Below are 22,328 nucleotides of genomic sequence, written 5' to 3'. Positions count from 1 at the left end.
GATGTAAAGTAGATCCTTATAGTATAATAATCCATTAGTTTCATGAAACTCACTAACTTCATTTCCTTTTCCTTCTTGATTTTTTCTTTTGACATTGTTGGTCAAATCATCGTGCGATAGGGCTTCATAGATTAATTGGATCAAGATAGGGTCATCTTGGTGACAACTAGAAATGGTTGCTAGGTGGTAGACACTACAAGGGAATGGGGCAATAGCGACGCCGATTAGTGACAGATATCAGTGTCGCTATAGGCGTCGCTATTGGCGTCGCTATTTGCTTCGCTATTTGCGTCGCATTTGCGATGTAAATAGTGACGTCAATAGCGACGCCGCAGGGAAAAAAAGCGCGGCCGAAACCAGAGCGCCATTTTCATTTTGTTTTCTTCGCCTTTTGAGAGCGAGAGCGAGGGAGAGAGTGAGGGAGAGAGCCCAGGCTTTGTGAGAGAAGAAGAGGAAGAGACTTGCTGCCACCGCCGCTGCCGCCATCGTTACCGCCGTTGTTCGCGAAGGAGAGGAGGAGCCCTCGTTGCAAAAAGAAGCCGCCCACGCTCGCCATATCTCATTGGTGAGTCTCCCTCTCTCTTTCTTTTACTTGTTGAAGGTTTAAATCGTTCTCTTTTGTTTGTTTAGGAGAGGAAATGAAAGAGAAGGAGAGGGAGAGGGAGAGAGAGGGAGAGAAAGAGAGGGAGAGGGAGAGGGAGAGAAAGAGAGGGAGAGTGCATTCTCTTTCTCTCTCTCCCTTTTGCTTGTTTAATGTTTAAATTACTTTCTTTTTTGCTTGTTTAGGAGAGGAAACGAGAGAGTAAGAGAGAAAGAGAGGGAGAGGGAGAGGGAGAGGGAAAGAAAGAGAAAGAGAAAGAGAAATAGAGGGAGAGGGAGAGGGAGGGGGAGGAAATAGGAGAGGGAGAGAAAGAGAAAGAGAGGGAGAAGGAGGGAGAGTGCATTCTCTCTCTCCCTCCCTCTCCCTTTTGCTTGTTTAATGTTTGAATCACTTTATTTTTTGCTTGTTTAGGAGAGGAAATGAGAGAGAAAGAGAGTGAGAGGGAGAGGAAGGGGAAGGAAATGAGAGAGGGATAGAAAGAGAAAGAGAGGGAGAGTGCATTGTATCTCTCCCTCTCCCTTTTGCTTGGAGGATGTTTAAATCACTTTATTTTTTGCTTGTTTAGGAAATGAGAGAGAAAGAGAGATAGAGAGGGAGAGGGAGAAAAAGAGAAAGAGAGGGAGAGGGAGAGGGAGAGGGAGAGGGAGGGGGAGGGGAAGGAAATGAGAGAGGGAGAGAAAGAGGGAGGGGGAGGGAGAGGGAGGGAGGGAGAAGGAGAGGGAGAAAGAGGGAGGGAGAGGGAGAGGGAGGGGGAGGGAGGAAATGAGAGAGGGAGAGAAAGAGAACGAGAGGGAGAGGGTGAGAGAAAGAGAGGAAGAGAGGGAGAGGGAGAGAAAGAGAGGGAGAGGGAGGGGAAGGAAATTTAAGATAATATACGTATTGATAATGGTATGCAATGTGCTTTGCATACGGCCACGTACTTCATCCAAATGAACCCAAAATTATTATTATAGAAGAAGAAACCCTTAAATTGAGTATAGGATAATTTCTCTTAGGTCTTATGACTATGATTAGAATTGATTGAAATAAATTTTATTACTATAGTTATAAAATTTCATAGATGGCGCGCATTAATTTTAAAATGGATTACTTATACTCAAAGCCAAGATATAACAAAAAATTCTCTACCGGGACAAACAAATCGTTGAGCATGATACAAGGCCGAGATATAACATCGAAAAATCTCTCGACCACTATATACAATGCAAGGTTTATGGTCAACTTGCAACTTGACGTACATCTCCATAAAGCTATCCATTTAAGCCTCGTTTGCTGTAATGTAGATAAGATGGCAAACGGTTCTCATTTTTCTACGAGTTGCCATATTGGACCCACTTATAGGTCAACCACTTGTTGGATCCCACGCATATTTTCAAAAATGTGGGCAGCTTGCTATGGGACCACATCACAGGAAAGAGAGACACTATAGGGTCACGAATGGATTTAGAGGAGGTAGGTAAGATGAAGGTGTTTTGGCCGCAGTCGAGTGCTGAAGGGGGAGTGCAGCTTCCTCGCGCTCCCTGGGTTTTGTCTACCAAAGAAGAGCGCATTGTGAAGCAAGTAATCAAGTCTATCCGCACTCCGACGGGTATGATGCGTTCTCTCAGGTCCGCATTTTCTAAAGATGACCAAATGTCTGGGCTAAAATCCCATGATTGGCATAAGATATGTCAGGTTTGTGAATAGAATGGATTTTAATTAGCGTGGACATTTTGAAATTTGAAAAGTGACCATTATTCTTAATGCTTTCTCATTTGTGGCAGTTTGTCCTACTGATCGCGATCGCGGGATGCCTAACTCCAGAAATTCGCGGGGCCATTTACAAGTTGTTGACTTTGGTGCAATGGATCTCACAGAAAGAGATTAAGACGTCCTCTATTGAATCCGCAAGGCGGGGAGCAGTTGAGATGGTCTGTCTCTTTGAGAAATACCTGCCCACTAGCATGCTCACGATATAAGTTCACCTTCTTGTGCATCTTGTGGACGAAGTGGAGATTGCTGGACCTATCCATATGCGATGGATGTTCTTCCTGGAGCGCTTCATGAAAACTCTGAAAGGCTTTGTGCGACAACGAGCTCGACCGGAAGGTAGCATGGCGGAAGGTTGGTTGGTGTCAGAGGCGTTAGTGCATATCTCACAATGGCTACCAATTGTGGAACCAGACAATGAAATGCTATGGACGCTGAAGGACGATGACAGGCTGACTGGAGATGTGGTGGTTGGAAATGGGGTAGAAAAAAGAATGGATGCCTCAATGGAAGAGAAGGTGAATCGCTTTTGTATGTTGCACCATGCCTCCATGGAGACGTGGCTCGCCAAGTACCAGATTGCAAGGCAAGATCGAGAGGAAGCGCGAGCTGAATTTCGACGTAGTATGCATCACCGACCGATTCGATATCCCGAAGGCATGGAGGAGATGCCTCGTTTATGTCAACACGATGGTTGAATGGAGCCTTGACCGCAGCATCCAGCGAAGGGACAAGGGTCTCAATGGAGGAGTGGGAGTTCTCGAGGGGATGTAGTCCAAAGGTAATGAGGAGTTTAGAATGTGTCGTATCTAAATTTGCTTGCTACATCTAATTTGAGTGTTTCAATGTGCAGTACAAAATATATAGTGCAGCGTGGTCACGCAGACGGCATTTTCGGGTGGAGCGTATTGACCAAATGCGCTCCACAATGGACTGTGGTGTCATGGCAAGGTTTGAGCAAGAGAGCCGGTGATGAGCAACAGATCCGAACACGGTTGTGGATGAGATGGAGTATTTTGGGAACTTGCAAAGTATTATTACGGTGGATTACCGTAGCTTCTCCATGATAATATTCGATGTGCAGTGGTTCAAAGTGGTACTTGGAGGAGCTGGCGCAACAGTTCGACGAGGTCCATCTGGATTTCTTGAAATAGATTCCGAAAAAAAATGGATGGATTTGCACGACACCTTTGTGTTGCCGGCCCATTGTGAACAGGTACAACTAGTCATTTGCCTGCTAATTGTAATACGACATGGTTTATGTCACAATGGTTTGAAGCCGCTTTGTAAGTGTTTGTGAACAGGTAATCTTCTATCCAAATCCCCGACAACCTCGATGGTGGTATGTTATACCTTCAACTCCTCGAGGTGCGAGAGTATACGATCAAAGCGATGTTCCAGGCATAGATGAAGAAAATATGCAAATAGAGGGATCGAAATTACAAGGGGTGGAGGCCACCGCAAGCTTGGAGCCCGCATCGGCTAACAATGATGGAAATATAGAAGTCGTAGAATTTTTTGAGAACGAGGCAGACTCGTTCTTTTGTGGTGACATGTCTATCGACCTTCCAGTATATGCAGAGTTGTGTCAGGAGATTAACATGGGACCATAGAATACTTCATTCTTGGAGAATTGTATTACTCAATTCGTTGTTTAGATCTTCCATAAAGGTAGATAAGATATGCATTTTAAGAGGGATTTTTCAAAAATGATTTATATTAATGTGCTTTGTATAGTTTAAATTGATTATTCTAACATCATTTTTTATCTGTGCAGGTATCGACATTTTCAGGATGAGTCGAGGGATGAGCGATGAGGAGTTTCAAGAGATGATGGCATGCATGTCTCCAGATCAGCTCGCGAGATTCAGAGAGATGGCAGATCAGGAGCTGTCTCGTTCTTCGTCAGGGCGCTCTACTAGATCAGCTTCAATGCGATCAGATGCTTCAGCTTCGAGCAGACGATCTCGACGCTCGCGACTTGGGCCAAAGGGAGGGACTACGACTCCAGGAGGATCAGAGGGGTGCTGCAGTGGAGACACGGACGCGGTGTCTCCGTCTCGTCATTCAGCTGGAGCTCGGTCACCTCCAGGATTTGTCACACCTATGGGGACGTCCACTCCAGTTACTCGGGCTTTTGCGTAGCCGTCGGCAGATGGCACGCCTTTTGGTGGCACTCCTTTTGGTGGCACCCCTTTGAGTGGCACTCTGGGAGAGGGTACCCCGGTCGGTAAACCGGATGTACAGGGGTCTCCTGGATATGCCCAGGAGCATGGACGGAGATGGGAGAGGGCCCATATAAGGCACACTCCTAGGGATTATGGATACCTAGTGGATGGCAGGTCAGGAGCCATCATCATGAATGATGAGGGGAGGAGGGTGATGGCTCGCATGAGGGAGTTGTGCCAACAAGTTTTTTGGCACAACGTCCTAGATAATTGGAGGAACATACCGAAGGGGAGCAAGGAGTACATAGTAGCATCCTTGCACGAGGAGTTCCCGGTGCCAGCCGCAGTGGATAGATTCTCTACGGGCTGAATGATGGATTGCATGCGTGCATACATGTCACATAGATGATCCGACGCACGCAAGGAAATCAAGAGTGGGGCTCCAAAGCCCGAGTGGTTAGATGCAGATGACTGGCGCTGACTGAGGGAGGAGGCTACAAATTCACCAGGACGTTGGAGTTAGCAGCGGGAGGTGGCGAGGGCACGAATTGAGGCCGGATCGGTACATCATCTTGGGAGTGGCGGCCACAGGAAATATTTGGAGGACTTTGTAAGTTTCTCTTTTGTTTTGCTTATTTGTTTTTTGAGATATTCTTTGTACTGACAATCATGTTTCTAACAGTTAGCATTTTGTTTTCTTTGCAGCACTCCATTACAAATCGCGATCTGCAAGGCCTTGAGACTCGATATGCAGAGAGGCACGGTCTCAGATCATTGATCGACCGATTGTATAGACGCGGCGGCCCAGTAAGTCACTCATCTTTCTTGTACGTAGTTACCATGAGATATTTGAATGCATTATTGTATGGTGGATTGATATGTTATTTCTTTTTCTGCAGAATCCGTTTGATGCTCCTTTGCAGCGGGAAGAGCTTTCGGGGGATGAGGATTTGTAGCTCGCCCTTGGATCCTTAGAGCTCACATACCTTTAGTTTTTAGTCGCCCGATCTATGTAGACATTTTCTATGTTCTAGTGATATTGTTTTATGATTATACCAATCGCATTTTATGCGATGTCATGTATTTATTTCATGTATCAGTTTTATGATTTCAGTATACATTCTTTTTGTTTGCAAACGCTTTGTATGCAGCAGTGCAGAAACTATTTTGTATGGCTCTCATACAGCATATAGTGCTATATGTGGCGCCCTGCCACAAATTTTTTTTTTCTCTGTTACCATCGCTATTTGCGTCGCAAATTTACTGCACGCATCGCTATTGGCGTCTCTATAAGCGTCGCAAATTCTCTGTAACCGTCGCTATATGCGTCGCATTTGCGACGTATATAGTGACGCATATAGCGACGATTCTATGGCATCGTCAATAACGACGCTTTTTGCGACAATGGGGGTAAATTTTGTTGTTTGTATTTTCGTCGCTTTAAACGTCGCTATAAGGCCTATATCTTGTAGTGAGAGGTGCTCTAGCTTGAGTAGTATTGCTCATTGTTGATCAAAAGCTTCTTTTCTATTCTTAGGTGCTAGGTAGAATCTTCTTGATAAAGAATTTGATTGTCATGTTGGTGTCCTGGGGTGATGACAAAGTCAAACCTAGATAAGAAGCTACTCCAGCCGGATTGTCTTTGATTGAGAATGTGGCTTGTCATAAAGTATTCTAGATTTTGTGATCTATATAGATGATAACTTTTTGGGATGCATCCTCTAGATGATGATGCCAACAAGTATCAAAATCATCTACAATGGCAAGGAGTTATTTTTCATGGATCTCATAGTTTATCTCTAGAGGAGAGAACTTCCTTGAGTGGAATGTCACTAGATGCAGATGACCATCATCTCCATGCTAGGACAAGACGGCTTCTAAGGCATAGTTTGATGCACCAATCTCCAAGAAAAATGGCTTGGTAGGATTTGGGTGGACTAGGATTGGTGGGGTAGTGGTGAAAGTGGTCTTCAGGGTTTGGAAGGCCTTCTCGGCTTCTCCGGTCCATGAGAACTTTGATCTGCCTATGAGTCTAGTGTGAGTGGTGTGACTATCTTTGAGTAATCCTTGACAAATATCCTATAGAAGTTGGCAAAGCCAAGGCAACATTGGACAATACCGGACACATGTGGGTATATGCTAGTCAATAATAGTCTTGATCTTCTTGGGGTCCATGAAGATTCGTCTCTAGGAGACAATGTATTGCAAAGAATTCCACTTTTGTCTTATGGAAAAACACTTCTCTAGTTTTACATATAGTCATTTTTCTCTAAGCTTCTCTAAAACTAATTTTACATGGTGCATATTCTCCTTTGGATCTTTTGAGAATATCAAGATATCATCTAAGTATATAACTACAAAATCATCTAGATGCTCTTGAAAGATATCATTCATCATATGTTGAAATACTCCAGGAGCATTGGTGAGACCGAATGGCATAACACCATACTCAAAGTGGCTATGCCTTCTGTGGAAGGCTGTCTTTCATTCATCTCCTTCTCTAATCAATACAAGATTGTAAGCCTCTCATATATTAATATTTGTGAAGATCTTGGCTTTTCCAAGGCATTCCAACTTGAGCTTTGGTATCAAAGGCAAAGGGTATCAATTCTTGATTGTTATTTTGTTGAGTCCTTGATAATCCACACACATTCAAAGTCACCCATATTTCTTCTTTACGAATAGAATTGGGGCTCTAGCAAGAGACTTTGAGTGCCCAATGAACCCATGGGCTAAGTTCTCATCAATGTTCTTACGTAGTTTAACCACAGGGGATTCACTAGTAGTAATAAGGAGACGTCACCTGCGTGCAAGAAATATACAAAAATTCCCCTTATCTACCCCCTATTTATGGGACCTTACCTTATAAAATGTACCTTCCTTCCCTTAAATAGCCCCCCTCCATTACACTCACGTGGTACCTGATGCCAAGAGGCATATTCCACGATGGATTCCGTGCCACAGTGGATTCTGTGAGGTTTTAGGATGGATTTCGTAAACTTTTATTACTGGGGCTTATACACAAAGTGGATTCTTTGTGTGAGAAGTCGATGGGGACACCTATCCTTTTCGAGAGTTTTGTTAATTTAGTGTGTACATGGGTGATTCCATAGCGGGTGATTCCGCAAAATACATATTTAAATTAATAAACATTTATGAGTTTAGAGTGCACACTCGTGATAAATTAAGGTTAGGATTGATTTCTAACCAATTTATTTATTTATATAGCTGAAGACTGCTAGGTATTCACTTTTGTCGGTTTAATTGTATTATTTTACTAACGATTGTGAATGCTTCACTTGATGTGTAGAGATAGCAGCGGTGGCAGTGGAAAGCATTGCAGGATAGTGTGTATTCAAATTATCGTCAATATTTTGATGGGCGCATACCTTAGGCATGGCACCTATATTTTGTCGCGCTTATTTATCAAGGCGCTTGATATTTATTTATTATTTTTTTATGCGCATGGGCGTACGATTTATATATTTGTATTTGGACATTGTATTTGGGTACGCCTGACTTCTTGGGCACCCATTAGCTTTATTTCTATTTGGCACAAAAGAAAACTCAAAAGCTAAAGTGTGCTATTTTGTAATTTGGGCTATTATTTTGAGCTTGAAGATGATTAATACATAAAATACATGCTTTGTGGAGCGCTCACACAAGGCATGGTGGGATATTGCACCCAATTGGTCTCTTGTTCATGTCGTGCAAGCTTTCTACATTGATTTGTGTGCAAAAAGTAGAGTTCTTTTGTTCTTGGTGACCTTCTGACGCTCACTACGCGTGCTTACGACATCCAATCTCTGCACCAGTACCATACGGTAAACCCTAGTGGACCCCCTGGGAGTTCAACTAGTTCATCAAAGGATATCCTGTAGATGGGTCCAAAAGGTGGTTGAGCCCCCTCATGGAATTCTATAGCACAATCATATATGGTCCATGTTTGGACAAGAGATCTACATTCTTTTTTTCTTATTGTCTTGGTATCTTGATTACCTCATCCTTACTAGATTCTTGAGTTGGTATATGATATATCATGTGCATTGGTTCTTGTGTGTGTATAAAGGCTTTGGCTCTTAGATATGTTGACTTTCCTTAATTTTCATGACGTGTAATCTTTTGCTTAACCCAATCAATTTCTAGATTTTGTTTCTTTAGCCAAAGCATCCCAAGAATGATTGAATTTGTGGGACTCAATATGATATTAAAGCATACATGAGATTTTTTATCACCAAGAGTTACCATGAGTGGTTAGGTTTCCTTAGTAATATCTATAGATGCTAGCGGTCTTCCATTCATGACTTCAGTTTTTGCAAGGTTGGTCTTTTAGAGTACTAGAATTTGGTATCTATTCACAAATCCATCATCAATGAAACATGCAGATGCCTTGGAGTCAACCAAGGCTATGAGAGAAAGGGCCTTTCTTGGCAAGATCATCTGGACTATGACAAGGAAAGTTTCCATGGGTGTGGATAGGATCAAGAGACCCTTCATTATATCAAGGTCTAATTGTATGGCCTCGTTTACAACCGGACATCCTCATTTTTCAACTCCAGGATGGTTACAACAACTCTTGGGGTTCTTGCCCTCTTATTTGGGAAATTTAGGGCGATGTGCCAAGGGTTTCCACAATATATGCATAGATTAATCTCTCTTAATCTTTGCTTTTTGGGCTAGAATTTGGTATTATCTATTTGCATTAGTTTGGGCTTGGTTTCTTCTCTAGTTGGGTCTCTAATTGGGGCTAGGTTCCATTGGCAAGGCCTTAACTCTTCTCACTTTTTGTGCTTCCTCTCAAACAATCTATTATCACACTGGATGGCTTGCATGATATAATCATTGAGTGTTTTTGCCTTAGGCATAGTGAGCATAAGATCATTGATGTCATCTTGAAGACCCAATCTGAATTGGCTGATAAAATACTCCTCATGCCAAGTGAGGCCATAAATTAATTTTCTAAATTCAAATACATAAGTAGAGGTAGGATGGTTACCTTATCATAGCTTTTGTGTTTTTTTTTTGCTACTCGACCAATGTCTGCATCCCCAAATGTGGAAGTGAGCTTGCAAAGAAATGCCTCATAGTTACAAAGTACTAGCATATTCTTTTCCAGGATGGGGTGAACCATGAAAAATCTTGACCACAAGCCAAAGTCCCAATGAATCCCACCTTGGAAGCATCATCCGGATACCTATTTGGTTGTTGCTACGGCGGATATAGAGCTTTACTTGTTGTAAGAATCCCCTAGACTTCAAACGGTCACCATTGACCTCCTTTGGCATGCTGATCTTGGGTTCTTTTCATGGGGGTTGATAAACACATGGAATCATATGATCACTTCCTTTATTATTTTGCAAGTCTCAGATTTGGTCTTGCATCTCTTAAAGTGCAAGGCCTGTGAAATATTACACGGCGCAGCGAACAGAATCTGAGAAAGAGATAGAGAGTACACAACAGATAAGAGGAGAATCAGTAAAATTCTTTAACTCCAAACAACTGATACAAAGATGGCTCTGTCCACCCGTGCGCTTCCAATGAATGAAGCTTAGATGGCGATCTAGACAGAAGATAGGTGAAGAGCTTAAGGCTAGCTGGAACAACAACTCTGACTGGGTGAAAGATGAGTGTGAGATGGCTGCGAAGGGGTTTAGCTTTTATAGCCCGCGAAGGTCGTTAGGTCGGCCTGCTGACCGACCTACCATATGAGCCTCCACTAGTCGGCCAGGGAATATTCCAGGGAATATTCCCTTTACCATCGGGCCGGGGGCGCTGCCCCCGGACCCCCGCCAGGGGGGCCGCTGGCCCCCCTGGGACCCCCCAGCCAGGGGCCGCTTCCGCGGCCCCCGGACCCCACAATAGGGGCCCCTTTTAACTCCCTTACCACGCAACTCAATGCAATGTGCCTCGAGTTGCTACCAGCTTAACCACTCCGTCTAACCCAAAGATTAGACCCACAATAGTCACCTTTTTGCCATCCGGTCACATAGACCTCATCTGATATACAAGTCAGGACTCAACCAATGTCCGGGCTCACATTTGGCTTCTCCTCATAATGGGGGCCTTACAACTTTGAGCACCATGGATCATTGGTAGTACCTAATGAGGGTGGGGCATTGATCATATCTAACACCCCCCCTCAATGTCCACCCATAGGTGAACTATCTCCTCGGCCCAATGCCGAGTCTCTGAAGATGAACTTGAAGCAGATCCTTCGTAAGTGCTTTGGTGAAGATATCTGCTCCATTCTCCTCTGTTGGACAGTAGACCAATTCCACTATCCCATCCTCCATCAAATCACGCACATAGTGATACTGGATCTCTATATGTTTGGTGCGTGCATGAAACACTGGATTTTTGGCAATGGCGATGCAACTCTGATTGTCACATCTCAGCACAGTTGGTTCTTCATCCTGCACTCCCATATGCCATAGAATCCTTCTCAACCATACGGCCTCACATGCAGCAAAACAAGCTGCCTTGTACTCTGCTTCGGTAGAAGACAATGCCACTGTTGGTTGCTTCTTACTAATCCAAGAGAAAATTCCTGAACCCAAAGAGAAACAATAACCAGAAACTGACTTCCTGGAATCAATGTCTCCTGCCCAATCTGAGTCACAGTTCCCCACAAGAGAAGTTCCGAAACTGTATGTGATACCATAGTCAAGAGTTTTCTTCAAGTATCTGAGCACCCGCATCCCAGCCTTCCAATGACTCTCATGAGGTTTGTTTGAGAACCTGCTCAAAACACCAACAGCAAAACTGATATCTGGTCTGGTGTTACACAAGTAGATTAGACTGCCGACCAACCTCCTATACCTCCCAATGTCTGCTAGTGCTGATGTATCCTCAACGGATAACTTTACATTCACCTCCATAGGTGTAGCTATCTCCTTGCACTCGGTCATGCCAAATGCCTTCAAGATCTCCCATGCATACTTCTTCTGAGAGATGAAGATCTTTCCTGGCTCTTGCCAGACTTCAATCCCCAAACAATAGTGCAGCAAGCCCAAGTCTGTCATTTCAAACTCAAAACTCAAAGCCTTTCGAGTTTGGTTGATCATATCTTCATAGTCACCTGTAATAAGAAGGTCGTCCACATATAGGACAATCACTACAGACTTTTTACCATCCCTGTAAACATACAAGTTAGCATCTGAGGCACATCTTTTGAAGTTTAGGTTTAAAAAGAACCTATCTATCCGCTGGTACCATGCTCTGGGGGCTTGTTTCAGCCCATACAATGCCTTCTTTAGTTTACACACTTTGTTCTCAGAATGGGGGGCCTCAAACCCTGGTGGCTGAGCCACGTACACCTCCTCCTTGAGGTCACCATTTAAGAACGCTGACTTAACATCCATTTGGTACACTGGCCACTTCTTGTAGGCAGCCACTGCAAGTACCGTGCGAATAGTGGTCATTCTGGCAGTTGGGGCAAATGACTCTTGAAAATCAAACCCTTCAACTTGTGAAAATCCTTGGGCAACCAGTCTAGCTTTGTACTTTTCTAAGGTACCATCAGCCTTGTACTTTACCTTCCAGATCCACTTGGTGCCAATAATCTTCCGCTTTGCTGGCCGATCCACTAGCTCCCAAGTGTCATTCTTCATTATGCTGTCATACTCCGCCTGCATAGCAGCCTTCCATGATGGATCTGCAAGTGCTTCTTCTAAGTCAGTTGGCTCCTTTACTTCTCTCATAATCTCAACCATCAAGGCCATGTTGACTATGTGAGCAGAAGCCCTCCTTTGCTCCTCTATTCTCTGAGACCTCCTTGGTCCGTCTGCCTTCTCCTCAACAGATGCAGGCATAGGATTATTGTGGTCATAGAGCTGCTTCACCCAGCGCGGCAATGGCTTTTCCGGTGGGGTGATGTCAGGTTGGTGAACTTTTTCCTCATCATCTGAAGATGATGCTTCCTCCTCCTTAAGGATAGGGATAGCTCTCGGGACAGGTTCATAGTGGACTACTTCTTCGCTTGATGATAAAGTGGAAGACCTTGCCTTCTCCTCCTCCACTGTATGCGGCTCCTCCTTGAACACCACATCACGGCTCGCGATGATCTTCTTTGCCTCTTGGTCATATAACTTGTAAGCCTTCTGCTCATCACTATAACCCAAGAAGATACATTTTCTGCTTTTTGGTTGTAACTTGTTTCTCTTCTCATCTGGAACATGTGCATAACATTCACATCCAAAAATTCTGAAATGTGAAACAGATGGTTTCTTACCAGTGTAAGCCTCATGAGGTGTTTTTCCCTTGAGAGCCTTTGTGTAGCTCCGATTTAGAATGTAGACTGCAGTATTAACAGCTTCAGCCCAAAAATGGTTAGGCAATCCCTTGCCCTTTAGCATGCATCTTGCCATCTCCACAATGGTACGATTCCTGCGTTCCACAACACCATTCTGCTGAGGTGTGTGAGGCGTCGTCAATTGACGCTTGATCCCTTTGCTCTTGCAAAAGCCTTCAAACTCCTTTGAGTTGAACTCACCACCACCATCTGTTCTAAATTTCTTCACACTTTTCCCTGTTTCATTCTCAACAAGTATTAGCCATTCTTTAAACTTACCAAAAGCTTGAGCCTTATCACGAAGGAAGTACACCCACATCTTCCTACTGTAGTCATCGACAATCAACATAAAATAAGAAGATCCCCCCAAGGCCTGTGTAGGCATCTTACCACACAAGTCAGCATGCACCAACTCTAGAGGAGCATGTGCTCTATTCTTGCTTTCTTGTGGAAATGCCTTTCTCTGTTGCTTGCCCATCATACAAGCTTCACATGGTTCCTTCAATTCAGTTATTGTAGGTAGGTGAGCAACCATACCTTGCTTTTGCATCTCCTTCAATACTGCAAATCCGATGTGTCCAAACCTTTCATGCCAAAGCTTACTTGTGCCCACTCCAGCGGTGGCTGTAAGAGCACTTAGCTCATACAGGTTGTTCCTTCTTTCTCCTTTGCCAACAATTGTGCCAGCACTATCAATAATTTCTGCACCTGTCTTCTTGAACCTCACTTCATGACCAAGATCAGTTATGGCAGCAACTGATAAGAGATTTCTCCTGATTTCGGGAACATACAACACATTTGAAAGCTTTTTGACTTCACCATTTGCAGCAACAAAAGAAATAGTACCTGTGCCCGCAGCAGGGCATTTAGCATCATTTCCAACCGTCACAGTGATGGATTCTTGTAGAGGCTGCATAGAACTGTATAGACCTTTCTTGTTGGTCATGTGACGGGAGGCCCCACTATCCAACACCCAAGAGTCAGTGGTAGATTCTTCTTGCGCCGAGGAGCACACTTCCTCAATGGTCGCCATGAATAATTCCAACTCTGCTTCAGCCGTATTGGCTGTCTCTTTCCCTTTAGTTTTAAGGGTACCATTCTTTTCATCTGCCTTCTTGACACGACAATCTGCAATTGCATGTCCTTTCTTCTTACAGTAGAAGCACTCTCCTTGAAACTTCTTCTTGCCGCCCTTTTTCTTTTTGTCACCATCATTTTTGGTGGAGGAAACACCTTTGCCTTTTGCATTGGCAGAGAATGCAGCATCTCCATTGTTGCTTCCTTCTCGGGCTTTCAGCCTCAACTCCTCCTCCATTAATAATGCACAAAACTCCTCAAAAGTCAAAGCTTGAGGTCTCACCTGAGTATTAAGGGCAGTTACTAGTCCATCAAACTTTTGTGGACAAATCCGAAGACACCTCCGAGCTAGCTCTTCGCTAGTCTTTTGTATCCCAGCGCCAGCCATCTGGTCGCGCAGATTCTTAATCCGAGTGATGAATGCTTCAACCGTCTCTCCTTCAGCAAACTTCTCCGCTGCTAGTTGATTCTCCAAGTTTTGAATCCTTGTTTGGTTTCGTGTTTCATACTGACTCCTTAGTACATTCCAAGCCTCTGACGCTTTGGTTGTATGCTGAATCAGAGTCAAAACACTGTCAGAACAGCTTGTAACTAAGGCACACAATGCATCTGCATTCCTTCGTTTCCAAGCTCGTAGAAGATCTGCATTCGGAGGAATCATCACACTAGGATTTGATGGGTCGGGGGTAGGCTGTGGTTCTGCGTCAGTCCCCAGCACAGTCTCCAGAAGCTCATAAGAATCAAGGATAGTAGTAATTTTGAACTTCCACAAGGTGTAGTTTGTACCATCTAACTTGCCTTCGCTGAAGGTTGGTGGACGAATCCTCAGTGTTTGAATAGCCGGTACAGCAGCACCACCTCCTGCACCGCTTCCTGATGCGCCAGAACTGCTTCCCGGAGTCGACATCGTTTCTCTTTGCTGTTGAAGCCTTTGCCTCTTGCACGCTCTCCGATCTCTAGAGCCCCCTGGGCTCTGATACCATGTGAAATATTACACGGCGCAGCGAACAGAATCTGAGAAAGAGATAGAGAGTACACAACAGATAAGAGGAGAATCAGTAAAATTCTTTAACTCCAAACAACTGATACAAAGATGGCTCTGTCCACCCGTGCGCTTCCAATGAATGAAGCTTAGATGGCGATCTAGACAGAAGATAGGTGAAGAGCTTAAGGCTAGCTGGAACAACAACTCTGACTGGGTGAAAGATGAGTGTGAGATGGCTGCGAAGGGGTTTAGCTTTTATAGCCCGCGAAGGTCGTTAGGTCGGCCTGCTGACCGACCTACCATATGAGCCTCCACTAGTCGGCCAGGGAATATTCCAGGGAATATTCCCTTTACCATCGGGCCGGGGGCGCTGCCCCCGGACCCCCGCCAGGGGGGCCGCTGGCCCCCCTGGGACCCCCCAGCCAGGGGCCGCTTCCGCGGCCCCCGGACCCCACAATAGGGGCCCCTTTTAACTCCCTTACCACGCAACTCAATGCAATGTGCCTCGAGTTGCTACCAGCTTAACCACTCCGTCTAACCCAAAGATTAGACCCACAATAGTCACCTTTTTGCCATCCGGTCACATAGACCTCATCTGATATACAAGTCAGGACTCAACCAATGTCCGGGCTCACATTTGGCTTCTCCTCATAATGGGGGCCTTACAACTTTGAGCACCATGGATCATTGGTAGTACCTAATGAGGGTGGGGCATTGATCATATCTAACAAGGCCTAGATGCATAGGGTATTCTATTTGAAGTTGGGCTTGTCATTCATTCAAGTCTTAAATTTATTGTTGGAGGTTTTGAAGGGAGGCCACGATTCTTTCAAGGGTTGCCTCCATGGTGCTCAGTAGGGCTAGACTGTCTTGCTAAACTATTATGGGAGCACTAGACAATGCTTGAGAGACTAGATTCAATGCAAGATTTCTTACAAGAATTCTAATTACAAGATAATCCCACACAAGGGCACAATGTAAAGTGATAAATTAACAAGATACGAAGAATCCCACAACTCAGGACTATAGGTATAGACAACAAGACTCAATAGGATATGAAGAATCCACAACCCGAGACCATAGTATGGATATAAAAGATATTAGAATTACAACATCTCCCTCAATGGGGATGAATAAGATACAAGACAATATCTTGTACTACGAGATTACAAGGTGACCAGACAACAGGAGTATAACAGAAGACAAGATAAGACTAGATACCATGACTAGACAAGAACTAGAATTGGAACTTGAAGTTACTTACTTGAAGGTTTCGACTCCTTGAGCTCCCAAGAATGGCATTGGCAAGACTGGGGAGATCTATCGCAAGCCCCTCCTTTTATAGGTATTGGAGGGAGACTAAAGATATTCTAGAATGTTCCATGATGACATCATCGATGATGTAGGTGATGACATGGTATATCTTCTAGAAGGCTCTATGATGACATGGAAAGGGTAGGTTCACATGGTTGGCTCAAGGATGTCCTATTAGCGTGCATTTGCATGGGGTGTGGATTCATATGGCATGAACAAGAATTAATCCATACACTTGATCATGGCATATTTGTGACAATTGATGTGCGGGGAGTTGAATCTTATTTCTAACAGGGAAATGCATTTGTAGATACCATCCTCTAGTCAACAAGTCTAGTCTACATGGGTTTTGGGTTGCAAACTATGACTCATTGTGCATTAAGGGCATAATATAACAATTAACTATTACTAATATCATCTGCTAAAAGAAATTTGTGTAGTTTTCACCCGTCCACATCACCATACTATAGGTTGACAAATCGCGCTTATGGGGATGAGATGTATCCATCATACATTGGTCTTATCAGTCTTTGTCTGTTTTTGTTATAAATCAATGGTTTTGTTATGATTTCATTTTGATGTGTTTGGTCTAGTTACTAATGGGGATGAACCATGATTTTGCTTAAATGTGATTTGATTGATTGATTATGGGGGATTAGGGTGAGTATTTATCTATATATCATGAATCTATCGGTCGCATGTTTGCATTGGTCATGTGAAATTTTTCTGTAGGCTATGGTCTACTTGGGGAAGTTTGGTTTAGTCCTGTGTCTCCTCTATTGTTTTTTTATATTCATCTTAGTGGTGGTTTATTTGATTTTTGCAGGGATTTTTCATTTTATTGGTTTGCTATGTGTGTTTCATCCCCTATAGTTTGAATGGCATCCTCTTCCACACTATTGATAGTAATTCAACATGCCCCATTGCTAGTTCACAACTACTCCCTCCTACCTCTAGATGTTGATTGTATACATTAGGTTGGCCTTTGTCAACTTGTTACCCTCAAGTTTTCACTGGTGGATGAGAAGCTCTGCTATCCTTTTCTGGCATCCTATAAAAACCATTCTAGCTTGGTGTATGACTGCAATTTCTGTTCATCTTCTACCAATGTTATCAAGGCATTGTTATTACCCCTTTCAGCATCCTTTGTACCTAATGCTAATCAAGTGTTCATAGCAAAGGAGATTTTTGGCTTTCTGCAGAAGGAGAAGTCTATCCACTTGGTACCAACTAAAGTTATCAATAGTTCAGGAGTGTCAATGGCCCACATTTCTTCTCCTATTTGGAAGTAGTTGTGTCAATTCCTACAAGATCGTCATTTCATGTCGAGAAATCTTGCATCCAAGTGTTATTTGAGGAATTATTCATTGTGTCTATCAAATCATTTAGGGAGTTAATTTTAATTCAATAGTATTTCTATTGGCTAAAATTGATCAGCACTTTTAGCATGTAAGGAAGGGTCAGCTTATCAATGTGTCATATGGATATTTTCTTCACAAGCTTATTACTCTTGCACCTTCTACAGGTGAGGTGCCAGACCTGATCCTACTCCTCTCTTGAAACAACCTCCACCTCTTGTTCCCTCTCCGCCTCCTATGTAACCCAACTTTGATGATGATGACGAGCCCCCTACTAGTTTCCATCCAAAGAAACATTTACGTATAAAGCATTTTTCCAATCCTTCTTTTATTCTGAATCCTCCTGCACACACATATTCTCTTGTTGTTTGTCTACATATCATGAAGCTATTGGTTGCATGTGTACATCAGTCATGTTGAAATTTTTCCATAGGTTGTGGTATGCTTGATTATGGGGGATGAGGGTGCTTGTCTGTCTACATATCACGAAGCTATCAATCACATGTGTGCATCGGTTATGTCAAAATGTTTTTGTAGGCTATGGTCTACTTTGAGAAGTTTGGTTCAGTGTCTATCCTCCATTTTTTTAAAAATATTCATTAGGTGTGGTCTTTTTTATTTTTGTAGGAAATTTTTCTTTTTCCTAGTAACACCATATTAGAGAATTTGGGAATCTCCCAAGTTCCACTTTCAAATAAGGGGTAAATATTTGGCCATGTGGCTAAATCTTAACCCATGCTTTAAATTGGGCTTGGAAAGAAAACATATATAGTAATAAGGGTAGAATCCACTTTCAAGTAAGGGGACAATATTTGATCACTTGGCCAGATATTAACTATATTGGGAATTTTCAAACTATACAAGAATTCTCAAATTCCTTAATATAGTGTTTAGTTTTTGTGTGTGTGTTTTATCCTATGTAGTTTGAAAAGCATCCTCTTCCAGACCATTGATAGTAATTTGACATGCCCCATTACCATTTCATGACTACTCCCTCCTACTAGATGCTAATTATATTCATTGGGATGGCCTTCGTTAGTTTGTTATCCTCAAGTTTTTGCCTATGGATGAGAAGCTTTGCTATCCTTTCCTGGCATCCTATAGAAACCATTCTCGCTTGCCGCCATTTCTACTTAACTTCTACCAACATCATTGAGGTATTGTTATTACCCCTTTCAGCATCCTTTGTGCTTAATGCACTACAACAGAAATGAGGCATACATGCGCATGTTAGATGCGCAAAGTCGGGCACGTCTATCACAACGTCTATAGGCACGTCTAAACGTGCGTGTAAATAGACGCAACTTTTGCATCTATATATCTGCGCAAATAGACGCGCTTATACATGCAAAAATAGACGCACACGTCAAAATTCAAATCATACTTAAATCATTTCTTTTCAAACTACGCCTTTCCTTTTCTACGTTTTTTGCGGTTCTGAAGCTTGAGTTTAGTCGACATGTAGTCTCTTCATGCCTCACCTAGTCTTTTCATGCCTCACCTCCTCATGACTCACCTCTTATTTCATTTCAAACACACAAGAAGGGAAAAAGGAAAGCCAAGGAGAGAAAGAAAGAGAGAACAAGAGAGAGGAGAACAAGAAGAAGCAGCAAGCAAGGAAGCAAGCATCAAGGGAGGGTAACTTACCAAGGAGAGGAAGAAGGAGAAGGAAGAAGCGCCACCACCCGCTACACCAAACACCCAAGGTGAGTCTCTCTCTCTCTCTATCTCTTTCTTTCTATCTTCCTCTCTCTGCTCTGTCTATGTATTTAGGATTTGTGATTCCATTATGTATTGCATTTTGTAAATCAATAATGGCGATTGTCTGCTAAAATTAGCCGACCACAAGCGCATCTACATCTCAGTGTAGACGCAAATATAGACGCGGAAAACGTTTCTCTAGGGGTGCATCTTTGAGCACATGTGCGGGCGCATGTGGTCTGCAATGTACACGCGAGGATACACGTGCTGACAGACGCCCACAGAGACGCAGGTATAGATGCGCACAGAGACGCAGGTATAGACGCTGTATGTAATATGTTTTATCTACACATGATAATATGATTTTTCTTGTGTAGATGTGGAATCCTGGATCCTCCAGTACCCCATTCAACAAGGAGCAATTCATGGGGGAGATGACCAATTATCTTGGTCACCCTCCCATTGCAGATGAGGTTTTCAGTGTGATGTCTGGGACACCTATCACATCTTTGCCTACACAGGGATCAGCTAAGGTACATGGATCGGTCGAAGCACGTACATCTGCAGAGGCACATGTATTGAGTGAGGTAGAGGGTAGTGTACGTTGAGGGAGGAGGGAGAGTGGTGCAGGAGGACGAGGAGGTCGAGGGCTTTGTGGGGGTTTCCTAGGTGGTGGCTCGCGATCACCCTCACCGGAAAATGAGAGAGGTGAGCCTCCACAAATGTACTACTCTATCACTGATGTTGGTGGTATCTTGCATGACTTCAAGGGGAGGGAAGTGATAGCCTACTTGAGGAGTGTCGTGCATGCCACATACAAAGATTGCATGATTCCCTTAAAGCACCAAAAAAATGGTTTGTGGCAAGAGGTGCTGCCGGCAGTACATAAAAGGTATCCTAATCCCGAGAATTCACGATTCTCAGATGATTGGGGACGGTCAAAGGTGAGAGACACGCTTCATAACAAGAGGTCTCACCTTATGACACGCGCCAAGGAGTGATTGCGGAGACAAGAGCAGGGGCGCCCTGGATATGGCCAACCATCCAATTGCCACCGCAAGGAGTGGAAAGAGGCCAAGAAGAGAGCAACGGAGAAAATGACAAGTCGCCAGCATGCAGAGGCACGACGTATTCAAATGGCAACCATGGGATTGTTGCATTATGGATTCGGTGGCAGGGAGTCATGGGAGGCTGAGTTTGTACGTATTATTTGATTTCTTTTTTTAAATTAAATTTTGTAATTTGTTTCACTTCATTATGTAGTGTGTTTTAATATGTTGTATGTTCAAACTGTTTTGTAGTTCCATATCGTTGGTAGGATGCCTACTCCTAGAGAGGTAGGCTACCATCGAGGTCATAACCGGGCATCCACTTGGCATCATTTCTACGAGGAGGGACTCATCATGGAGAAGCAATATAATCGCGCCATGAGGATTCCACCACCAGAAGAGGTATGTTTTATTTTTTACATGAAAAGTATAGATCAATATGATTTATTGTTTGTAATGGTATTTATATACTTTAATCCTTTGTGTAGGCGAACCCTAATGCAGTTGAGGATAACGAAGGGGGGACTAGCAATAGCGGTGGCGGCAATGGCAGCGGCACAGGCAGTGGTGGTGGTAGCAATGATGATGCCTCTTCTGAGGAGATATAGAGGAGCCCCATGCATGCATGCCTCCCCTTGGCTTGTAATTTTCATTTTTGATATGTATTACTTTCAGCTAGTGCTTGCGATCATGATGTCACAAGCACTAGAACTCATAATGTAAAAACGTTTCATCTATATATATATGAAATTTCGTGTGCTACATACATTGTTTTGTTTTCAGTATCCAATCTTCGAAATAATCTTTCTCTGTTTTCCCTAAGTATACAATTTGATGTTGATGGGGGGAAAAAAGCCAGAGAGCCACATGCTCTCTAGTTTTTTTTTCATACCTTTGTTTTGCGCGTCTATCAGCGCGTCTAAATTGCAGGATAAATGCGCGTCTATTCTCGTAAAAAACTTTCCGAGTAAACGCAGTTTTAGACGCGTAGATACACGCTTGTATAGACACACAATATGAATATATCCACTTTTTTATAAATATGATTATATATTTACGTAGCGCGTTTATACGTGCATCTATAGACGCGTCTAAGTGTGCGTCTACTTCTGACTATAAGCGCGCTTTTAGACGCGATTTTGTAGATGCGAAAATAGACGCATTAATAAACGCGCCGGATTTTTTTTTTCACAATTCAAATATTGCATCTACAAGCGTGTATATGGAGCCTTTTTGTTGTAGTGATGGTAATCAATTGTTCACAGCAGAGGAAATCATTACCCTTCTACAAAAGGAGACTTATGTCCTCTTGATAGCAACTAAAGTTATTATTAGTTTAGGAGTGTCAATGGCCCACATGTATTCTCATGCCTGGAAGTAGTTGTGTCAATTCCTATAGGATCCCTTCATGTTGAGAAAGCCTCCATCCAAGTGCTTGTCCAAAAAACTATTCACTGCGTTTATCAAAATCCTTGAGGGAGTTAAGTCTAATTGGGCAGTATTTTTGTTGGCTAAAATGGATCAGCACTTTCCCAAAAGGTATGTCAGATGCGAAGAGGCACCAGAGCCACTACAGTGACTCTTCATAGCTCACCACTGTCACTTCACTCCAGTCTTTACTTGAGTCTTCAACAACTACTTCTTTGACTTCTTTTAGCTCTTTTGCACTTGTATTCATCTCTTTCCAAGCCTAGAAAACTTTCCCAAGCTACACTCTCATCCAAAAGAACACATACAGAGGCATACAGAAGGTCTACAGAGGCTCACAGAAGCTCAACAAAGAGTTACAGAAGGTCTGCAGAAAGCATCAGAACCACATAACTCATACCAAAACCATTCCAAACCATCAAAAATCACTCAATAAGCTTTCAAACAATCTCAAACCCTATTAATCAATACTCCATCCTTCCATACAGAGAGAAAATAGAACAAAATAGAAGCTCAACAGAAGCTATCAGGACCAAACAGAACATATCAGAACATCAATAGAACTTCACATCTCTACTAATAAAAATCATGAGCTTAATAAAACCATT

The sequence above is a fragment of the Lygodium microphyllum genome, chromosome 9 (assembly GCF_053477565.2).
Source record: "Lygodium microphyllum isolate KBCC chromosome 9, Lygodium_microphyllum_v1.1.10, whole genome shotgun sequence".
In the NCBI taxonomy this organism is placed as follows: Eukaryota; Viridiplantae; Streptophyta; class Polypodiopsida; order Schizaeales; family Lygodiaceae; genus Lygodium; species Lygodium microphyllum.
Note: the sequence above shows the minus strand (reverse complement) of the source record.